The 11050-nt window shown below is 34.8% G+C and overlaps 2 long non-coding RNA genes across 2 annotated transcripts; both read left to right on the top strand.

Moving 5' to 3' along the window:
• Window positions 1–4187: 4187 nt before the first annotated feature.
• LOC129628156 (uncharacterized) lies at window positions 4188–8878 on the top strand. The gene is made up of 5 exons (XR_008702734.1): window positions 4188–4240; window positions 4321–4336; window positions 7952–8130; window positions 8427–8542; window positions 8673–8878. It is a non-coding gene; the product is annotated as an uncharacterized LOC129628156 (long non-coding RNA).
• Window positions 8879–9373: 495 nt separating this feature from the next.
• LOC129628154 (uncharacterized) lies at window positions 9374–10560 on the top strand. Its single transcript, XR_008702733.1, has 2 exons — window positions 9374–9743; window positions 10341–10560. It is a non-coding gene; the product is annotated as an uncharacterized LOC129628154 (long non-coding RNA).
• The last annotated feature ends 490 nt before the right edge of the window (window positions 10561–11050 follow it).

The following is an 11050-nucleotide window of genomic DNA, read 5'->3' as shown; positions in this document are numbered from 1 at the left end:
CCCCCCCACCTCCAGCATCTGTTCAGGGTCTTTTTCTGTCTCTCTTTGGGTTGCTTGTAAAGTGAGTGGCTGCTCTGTTGACATAGTTGGGTTTGCATTTCTCAGATGTTGAAATTTTTATTTGGAAAAGAAACATAAAAATAGGTCATAATAGCAGCGACAGAGCTTTGAGAAATAATTAGCTATTAAATAATTCTTAAATGAAAGGCCCTTGCAGATGACTGTGGGGACAAAATTTATTTACTGTGACATTTTTCATGTGACAGTACAGTTTAATTCTTTTTCAAGTTCTAAGTTTTCTCTTTCAATAACCTTTCCTGTTTTTCTTATTTATTTAACATCTTTTTTTAATGACACTGTCAAACCATGGTAGTTTTCTTAAGATACTTGTCTTAGGCCCCTTCTTTCACTGAACTGGTGTTTTCATAATATGCAGTTCTCAGATACTCAAGCACTGCTGTTTTCATTGGCTTTTTCATTGCCCTTGTTCTCCAAAGACTTTGTCAAAAGTTTGCATCTTTGAAGCATTTCATACTACCACTTTGATTTGCTATTTCCCTTTTTGTCAACCTTTCCAAGCCCAACAGACCCAGCTCCAGATTACATTCCTTTGGGCTACATTAGCCTCTCTCCCTTCCCTGAATTATAACACTAGAATTGAAACCTATGATTTAAGATTTAGTTATAAAATGGCATAAATTTCCTTGAGTTTTTATCTTGTGCGCAGCATTCCTCAGCTCTAATAAGATCATGAATTAAATGTGGATGGACTTTGTCTTCTACTTAGATAACCCTTTAAGATCTTGAATGGCACATGATACAACCTTGAGGTATGTTGGTTAATTTCTTGGGAACTGTGGGGGACATTCCATCTTGCCATTTTTCAGGTTCTTAGATGGTCTGAAGAAATGTTTTCTATTTCATTCCCCCCCTAATCATTTTAAGCCAATTTATAGACCTTCATTCATTAAAATAGGATTCTATTTTAAAGGTCATTAGATCTTTATTCATTCATTAAAATAGACCTTCATTCATTAAAATAGGATTCTATTTTAAAGGTCATTAGATCAAGCATTTAGTTGACAACCTACATCTTCTTTTTTTCCTTTTTTCTTTTTTATCTTGGTTACTTTTGGAAGATAATGAAGTTTCATTCCTCTTCCAGGTTTACAAAACTGTGATTTTAAATACTTGAAAACATAAAATATAGAGAGAGATCATTTACTGATTCATTTCATATATGAAATCACTCTACTGAATTTTGTGCAAATTAGTGATGAGATGTAGATAAGTTACAAATTTCTAGAACTAATAAACTCTTCATTAAACTTTATTGTGATCTTTGCTTTTGTCTCCCTTTTAGCCTGAGAAAATAAGAAAGTAAAAGATTTCACACATTTATTGATGAATAGGTCAAAGATAATCATCAGTGGAGCAGAAATGCCTACTTCTATCATTTTATCATTGTTTTTGGTTGAGAAAAAAGAATGATAGAAGTTTAATGTGTCCCAAAACAACATTTATCTGCAGAAATATGAGAAATTCATTTCAATTTTTCAATAAATCCATATTTTATTGCTATACACATTAATCCATAAAATATGGATAGCAAATAATAATTATCTTATAGTTGTATCAAAATAATATTGTGATGCTAACTGAAATGGGAGGCTAAATTCACTAACTCAAATCTATGTGAACAAAATTAAAGGGAACCCACAATTTTCCAGCCTCTATATCAGCTGAAAACCCACTTCTGTCAGGAGTTCTACCTGAGCAATAACATTCAGTGTTCAGCCTACAAATTGGTACCTCACTCCAACTTTTACAGTCACAACCTCCATGACCTTGGATGACTTGTAAACTCATTTGAGCTTCAGATTCTTTATTTGCAAAATGAGGTGGTTGAATTGATTTGTTTCCTTACAAATTTTTGTTGCTGTTGCTCAGTTAAAAATGAAAGCAATGGAAGACACACGTACATACGGACACTAAAATTATATACAGACTGTGTTGGGATTTAAGCTGCTCAAAGCCACTCCTTGAACCACAGATACAGAACTCATGAACCAGAGGATTTGTAAAGGCCAGTGTAACTCTAATATCCTATGACTCTCTGAACATACTTTTGCTTTAAATCACCTTAAATAGTATAATGAGAAAAAAAAAGGGAAGAAACATATTACATATATAAGCAAAAAGATAATTCAAGTACAACATATATCTGGGTAAGAGGATCAATTTAGATACTAGATTGTCATGTTTGGAACATGGTTAAAATAATGAATTTGATATGCAGAAGTGAATAAAATATATCAGCACTAATAACGCATTTTAACAGTAATGTTTTAAATGATAAATTTATATTTATTACAAGATGAATTAACTTATACATCTCTAGAGGTACATTTTCTTTTCATGTCATTCAAAAATTCCATATAGAAAAATATACTGATTCAGAGAACAATTAAAACATAATGACGTTCAAATTAATACAGAAGACATTATTAATTTGAAATACACATTTTGAAGATGATTTTAAATAACTAATTTTTACCTTTATCATGCACACTGTTAATTTTCAGTTGAAATTATTTCACAATTAACTTGGACTTAATAAAATGAATTCCCATCTAAACCATTTATCCTCGGGGTATATTTGAAGCTATTCGCTTATTATTTTAAGCAGTTATAACAATAGGATTATATGAATATAACAGGGAAGAATTAAAATGCAAATTAACATTTTGAATTATAACATTAAAATCAGCTTCAAGAAAGTATAAAGGAAAACGTAATTTGTTTTTCAGAACCAAGGTGTTATTAAAGGGAATGTGTAGAGAGGAGATGGAAAGACGAAAGGAATATTGTTTTTGCGTATCAGACACAAATCACTATTTCAGAGAATTAGAATTTACTGACAATAAAGTACAGAAAAGTAGGTTTTAATGCAGGAAAAATACATTAGGTTTGAAAATATCACAAGTCAATATTTTAAATTTCATTAGTGTTATATACTATAGCTATCCAATTTTATAACTGAGAGGGTAAAAATCACTCTGGGGAAATTTCTGTAAGTACCATAATTTTCAGATTATTGATAGATGTGTAGGAAATAAAGAGTAAGTTTCCCTTTCATTTTTTCAGAAGTTAAATGGAAACACTCAAGTTCAAATTGCATGAGGTTAAACAAAGCCAAGATATAAATTAAAAATCTGTTAAAAGTTAGATTGAACTACTTTTGTCTAGATTTCAATGTAAAGAAAAGGCAAAGTTAAAGAGTCTACAATGCAGTGAATGGAACTGTAAGTTCCAAAGCTTTTGAGATACCTGTATATCATATGTCCTCATTTTTCAGATAGGGAAAATGAGGTTCAGACAGGTTAGGTAATTCACACTGGCGCAGTAAGAAATGTCAGAGTACAGCATAGAACACAGTCTTTTAAACTTCCAAACTATTTCCCCCGGTATTTTAGCCTGCACTGATGACCCTTGTTCTCTCTTGTAAAAGGAACCTAGCTACATCTTTCTCTAGATTGCCGTGTACGCGAGCTTGCACTCATGCATGCATGTGGAGTTGAGACATTCTGCATTCCAGAATACTTTCAACGTAAGCCCTACTTCAGTATAGATAACTTGACATTGCAGTAAGTTAAAGAGTTATGGCTCCACATGATCCATGCAACTTAATTCTGTGCAAGAAAGTTATTAAAAATATGAAAATGATGTAAAGATAAATAGCCTCTGAATTGAGTATTTTCTTAGTTTTTGGAAGAAATTTATTTTGTATCTCCACAGCAAAGGTACAATGAACCAGCAGACAAGAGTCTTAGATGGCCAACTCAGATAATTTAGAAACAAACAATAACCTCTTCCTGTCCCCAGATCACCTCTACTCGGGCCGGTTTCCTCACTGCAAAAACATATTTGTTATTAAAAAACACTCTATTAACTGAGCTACTTGTAGAGAAGATATTAAGTATACATGAACATTAAACATGGAATTATTTTGTTTTCATAAAATGTGCTTTAAATGAAGTCCTTTTAAATAGTAGTCATGAACATGAGTCTCCATTTGGAAGGAAGAAAAATTCACAGGATGTGCAAACAACCATTTTTGACAATATTCTTTTTTTTTTTCTTTTTAAGAAAAAACCCTCTTAGCAATCACCTATGACAGGTCGTGGTCGAGCAGACTGAGCAGGTCCACAAACTCAAGCCTGAGCTTAGCAGCCTGAAGGTGCGCAGACTGGGGAGCCCAGCCCCCAGGCGGGCTTCCACACACACTGCCTTCTCTCACGTGCTTCTGTGCCCAACCAGCATTCTCATTTGCAGGGTGAGGATTTTCACTTTTATGGCTTTTCAACAAATAAGGAGCTCTATCAGTGAATTTATTGGTTTGGTTATTAAAAATCATATTTATTTGGCCACCAAATGTTGATTTACTGTTACCTACCTACATCATAAAATATATGTTGTAACTATTAAGGATTTTTAGCATGTGCTTATCTATTTCTTAGAAAAAATATATCTGTATAGTGTTTTACAGTGTGCAAAGGAATTTTATAGACATCTCATTTAAAAGCAAAGCTCTGTGTTGAAATATTCTCTGCTAGGTGGGTGAAGACATTGAGCTTCAAAGAATTGAAGACAGATACTATGATCACAAAGCATTACATTTTAGGGAACTGACGAATCTTTTAAAACTAAGTGCAATATTGCTGTTTGCTTTTTCTACATGTATTTGGGTAACTTTAAGAACTATTTGAAACTGGTCCTTAGACCTCTACTTACGAGATAAACAAGTATGCATGTTCGGGTTCATTCCATGCTTACCTTTTTTCAACCAGGTCATCATCATTATTATTATTATTATTTTTTAGAAACGCTTAGTGATAATTATCCTTTAATAAATGAACAACATACTTCAACCAAAATTCCTAAATTTGACCAAGCTAACTGTAGATCCCCTGGCTCAATTAACGTGAATATAGTAGTTCTCCCCTCAGCTTAAATTTTGTTGCATAATTTATAGATTTTTCCCCTTTTCTATATTTTCTCATATTTTGTGGGAATTTAGATAATATTAATTTCTTACCACACATAATTTCAATAATTTACATGTCATTTAGGAACTTGAATAACTGTACTAATGGCTTATAAACTATTAAAATTTCACAAAAAATCTAATTCTTTTTGGACATTGATCCAAATTCCTAAAATTATTCTTTCCTTTGATAAATTATTTACGACTCTATAATGTTTCAGCAAGAAGAGTACATCTTTAAATCAGTCACCGTTAGGAAATGTGTAAAATTTGTGAAGAACAAAATAAGTCTGACAAATAAAAACATTTCTTCTATTTCATATCATCCACATTGGTCTGATTTAAATCTTACTTAAAGGAAACAATTTCATCGTGCAGTTCTGCTAAAACTCAATAAATTCAGGAAGAATTTCAAAATTTAATTATGAATTCTATGAATAATTTTATATTTACCACAATTGTTTCTCTTTATCTAGAACATGGTCCAACTTTAAGTAATTTTTAACAAAAATACTTTGTGTCTATATCTGTCTTGCCTTTAAATAAAGATTATATGGTTATTTATCTTAACCTTCTGGTACACAAGGATTAAAACATAGAGCAAGATATTTGAAGTAGGACAGGCACTAAGGCATCAATTTATCAAAACCACTTAGTAAATATAATAATAGAAATATTGAGAATATATCCTCAAAATTCCAACCATTAAAAAGCACTCATTGCCAAGGCACTTGGAGCCACCCTGAGGCTACAAATCAAGAAACTTTGACTTTTAAGGATGTATATTATACTCCCTAATTTCACTTTGAGTGGGATTTTAAAATATACTTTAATATGTATATATTTTAAAAGGCACTGTATTCTAGTAATTTTTAAGACCTAGAAGCTATCAGTGAACTGTTCAATCCAAAGTTATTTCTCTATCAATAAAAGACCCGTTTTTACAACTACACAGACCATGTCAATTAACTGCTTGCACAAATCTCTGTCTATATATAATTTCTAGTAATTAAATCTGACTTAAATATTTAGTAATAAATTTAATACGGGAGGAGTTGAATTTCTTTTGATATTTGATGAATTCCTGAACAGAGGCTATAATGTTGGGAAATTGATGTTATTTATATTTTGGATTCCCCAGAAAAGTGACTCCCCATTCCAGAAGCTTTTTATACTTCTAGTAAGAATTCCAAAGCCAATTCACCTTCATGAGATTTAAACATACAGCACATCTATTAATAAGGATGTTTGTTTCTTCATTTCTTAAATAAAAACTATTACAAAAGATTTAATATGTATGCCAGGAAAACTAATTTAATTTGGAAAAAAGTGACACAATGTTCTTTTTTCCCTCTTTTTTTGAAGATCACTAGTGCAAGAAATTGTTTTTCAAATTTAACGAACTACTCTGAACCTCTGTCTTCTCTACTGTAAAATGGAACTCAATATTTAACTTGCAAAGATTACTGTAAGAACTAGAGATAATATATGTAAAACTCCTTCCCAATACAAGGCCTGTGCATAGCATCTACTCAAGTAGCAGGTAAAAGGACTGGTAATATTTATCAAATGCATATTGATTCCTGATCTAAATAAACAGGAATTGATATCAACACAGATTAAAAGAAGTAGAAGCAGTGGGATTCTATGAATTAAGAATGAATATATACTCACACCGTACTCTTGCCTGGAAAATCCCGTGGACAGAGGAGCCTGGTGGGCTGCGGTCCATGGGGTCGCTAAGAGTCGGACACGACTGAGCGATTTCACTTTCACTTTTCACTTTCATGCACTGGAGAAGGAAATGGCAACCCACTCCAGTGTCCTTGCCTGGAGAATCCCAGGGAAAGGGGAGCCCGGTGGGCTGCCGTCTATGGGGCCGCACAGAGTCGGACACGACTGACGCGACTTAGCAGCAGCAGCAGCAGGGATGTTTGGAGAAGGAAATGGCAACCCACTCCAGTGTTCTTGCCTGGAGAATCCCAGGGACAGAGGAGTCTGGTGGGCTGCTGTCTATGGGGTCGCACAGAGTTGGACATGATTGAAGCGACTTAGCAACAGCAGCAGCAGGGATGATTTTTGATCTTACAAGGAGCTATCAAGGGAATGTTTTTACACAACTATGTATGACTTCAACAGGAACTTATTTACCAAAGGAGCATATTTGAATATGTCCAGTATTAAATTATATTCATAGTAATGAAACCAAATTCACAGTAATTGTCTGAAGTACTTTGTTAACAATTAGATTACATTATTTTCACTTTAATGTTAAATGCATTAAATTTCATATGAAAATCAATAATATTTTGTATAATAAATATTAAACCTTTTACTTCACCAGTGTGATACACTGCATTATTGAATCTTATTAGAAAACAGTTGAGTGCATTTTGTCTTCATGAACAATTAGCTGGGTTAAATGTAATTGTCTTGAGAGTCAGTCCTTGATTCATTAAAACACACACAGTCAAGTATATTACCTATATAATATATAACCTATATAATCTTACCACATTCACTACCATACAACCTGAAATGTTGATCATAAATTTAAAGTGACTGATGATTTTATGCATCTTGTATATAACTGTATTGAGGTTTCGGGTGCACTAATTCATTAAGAAAGACAGATAGAAGTGCTTATTTTAATATCACACAGACTAATTAATTAGTGGTAAATTGTTGTTTGAAAAATATATTTCTTTCACTTTCAAACTACCAACCAATTTAATGTCAGAGCCCTGTCAAGTGGAACAGACTGACTCAGTTTTTTCACGTGACTCACAAAATATTTTCTCTGAAGTCTACCTCTAGTGTAGAAACAAAGCGGAGTTCTGAACATTAGATTGAAAAGAAGCGCGTGACGCGATCATCAGGCACTCACTATCACCTGATTCTTAGTTTTGCATTTGTCACCCGACCACCACCAGGGAACCAGTGCTAGCCAAACACAAAAGGAGAATCTCATCCTCACTGTAAGAACCTCAGATGAATTTCAAATATTGTCTCTCTGCTTAAAAATGAGCTAGGAGTGTGGAACTGGACTCAAGAAGTATATCGGGGCTAAAATATCTTTCAAGGTATAAATCTTCTGTATTAACACTACAATCTACTGAAAATAGGATAGTAGCAATGGAAACCTAAAGGGGTATGGATCTTGAGAGAGAAAAATGATGATTCCTTGTATCTCTTGCCAAATATTACACTAGTTTAACTAACAAGGAATAGAGAGGATTTTTCATCAACTTCAACATAACAAAATGTAAAAATCAACTATGTGTCAAGAAGTCTATTAAATCTTTCAGGTGAGTACAAAGCATTAAAAATAAGTATGTGATGATGCCATTAAAAGCCCACTATGCTATAATTTTTATAGGTATGCATTTGTTACCAACCAGTAATTCCATGGACAGAGGAGCCTGGAGGGCTAGAGTCCATGGATTCACAAAGAGTCGGACATGACAGAGTACACACACATACACACAGAACCAGGTGTGTACAGGGGAAGGGAGAGTCTCACCCTCTTGACAGAAAAATTCATATGATTCCAAAAGCACATCCAAAGAATATATTTATTGAGATATATTTTGTGTTTCTCTTTTTGACACCTGGTCCTAGTCAGTTGGAAGCAGCCATGTTGCTCCAAGAAGAATTAGAAATGTTACAGCAGAAATGCTTAAAGGAAGTTGACATTTACCTTCTGATTTCACAATTGGTCCTTGAAATCTAGAGCAAGACAAGTCTGGAGGATGGGACTTTCCAAGAAAAAAAAAAAATTTCTCTAAATCTCAAAGACATCCTCAAGCGGTGGACTCAAACAGAAAGGATTCCCAGGAATAGATGACGAAGACTCAGTCTAAGACCCAGGGGAAGCCTCCAACAGACAGGAAGAGGAAGTGAGAAGCGTCTGTGATTCAGAAGAGGGAACTGGAAGAGTAAGATCAGATGATAGCGTCCCAGTTTTGAAGGAAGTGGGATGAGCAAAAGAACACCCAGACTAGTCAGGGGAAATCCAAGAAAACCATGGTGTTAGTGCAAGGATATAAAGTCTGCAAACATCTCAGGAAAGCATGGATTCAACATGGTGCTGGCTGGGTGGGGGCTTTGCAGAAAAGGTGACCACACACAGAAGCCAGATGGGGAAAGCAGCTGGGTCTCAGAAGGATGTGCTGAACCAGGAAGGAATGGAAGATTCCTTCAAAATCAGACAAGTCAGACAATCAGACAAAATCAGACAAGTCACAAAGAGGTCACAGCCCCCTGCATCCTGGACAAAAGAGAACAGATGTGATTATGAGCCGGTGTCTTAAACAAGAGGTGGCAGCAGTGGGTTCTGATGACCAGGCGTGGTGAGGGACGGGCGAGGCCACTGAGGTCCAGGAGAAAGAAGACCCCTTCCCATCGCCACTGCCCCCATGTAAGTGTCTTCCTTTTCCCAGTTGTCATGGGTTAGCGGAAGGGAAAAGGAAGAACAGCACTGGGTGGAAACTGGGGGAGATAATTCAAAATAAGGCTCTGTGAAATGAAAAGCCATAGATAGGCTATTTCCATGTGCCAAGTTCATTCCCCACTCTCTCACTCACCAGCCCTCCTTCCTTGACTCCACTCCCTCTGTGAAGGTGTCACAAAGAAGTCTTCATGAATAAGACATCATCAAGAAGTCAAGACTCCTTGCAGAGAACTAAGCATTTTTGTACGTACTATTTTGCCATTATACTGAATAACAGCATCTGAAGAAGGATCTATACAAAAGATGTCTTTATTTTTTTTTTTAGCTGAATACAGCTTAGTTTCCCTTTCTTTTCCCATTTGCTGATTCTTAAGCTGTTCTAGTTTTACCTTTGTGCAAAAACCAGGATCTTGAGATTTAATAGATGTGCAAAGGTAAGGATATTGGTAGAGGGGTAGAGATTGTTTGATAAAATTCTAGAACTTGGTATACTAAATTTCTTAGTTTTGTATCATCTTTTTTAATGAAAAATTTGAAATTTCAACAGTGACAGAACAGGCATCTGACCTATGTTTGAAATGTATACGGTATATTTTACCTATTTCCATAAACTCTGTCAATTCTTTTTTTTTTTTTTTTAATCTCTGGAAAACTAGGGAGGAGGAAATGATCACCTCCAACTCTTATGTTTATGGCCACTATTTTCCACTAGAATACTGCACTTCCTAACAAATGTTCTGTCTCCAGTATCAGCCACCTCCAATTCTGTTCTCCAGATGGCAGTGAGGGTAAGCTTTCTTACACACCAATCTGAATTCTGCTGCTCTCCTGTTTAAACAGGCATCAAGACTGCACGATTGAACATGGTTACAAGACCATTAATTTCCTGGACCTGGTTTTCTTCCGTCTCATCATCAGCCCCCACCCATCCTCTCACCATCAGGTCTGTGCCTGTGCCGTTACCTCCTGCCTGGAATACTCTTCCCTTCCTGCCTTGGGCGTTTGTTAATTCTGCATGGTCAACTAATTATTAAACCACTTTTAGATCACGACTGAGAAACCTTTTATCAAGATGCCTTTGTCCACTCTTAAATTCAGCCTAGGTGCCCCTCATGTGCTCCGATGGCTCCTTGTACTTTCTCTACCATGACATTCAATACACAACATCATAACTATCTATTTACCTGAATCTAGTCCCCATCCAACTGTAAACTCAGAGAAGGTAGGATCGCTGTCTAATGTATTCACTGCTTATCTCCACATTCTGGTAGAATAACTGACATGCAACACAGTAATGTTTGTAACTGGTTGGTGAAGAACAAAATGATTCCTAAATAAGATAAATTTAAAAACTGACTCCTAAAGTAAGACTTTTCAACTTTGCAAAAAAAAAAAACAAAAAACCCACATTTTTTTTGTTTTTGTATTTCAGAGCTTTTTTTTTCTTTATATTAACATAGATAACTGAGGGTCAGTTACTTTATATTAATGTAAACTATTAATAAAATTTTAGTTTCAGAGTTGAAATGGATAATTTGTTCCTAACTTTT

This window comes from Bubalus kerabau, chromosome 15 (genome assembly GCF_029407905.1).
Source record: "Bubalus kerabau isolate K-KA32 ecotype Philippines breed swamp buffalo chromosome 15, PCC_UOA_SB_1v2, whole genome shotgun sequence".
NCBI lineage: Eukaryota > Metazoa > Chordata > Mammalia > Artiodactyla > Bovidae > Bubalus > Bubalus kerabau.
The sequence above is the reverse complement of the archived record's forward strand: the minus strand, read 5'-3'. Positions and strand labels throughout refer to the sequence as shown.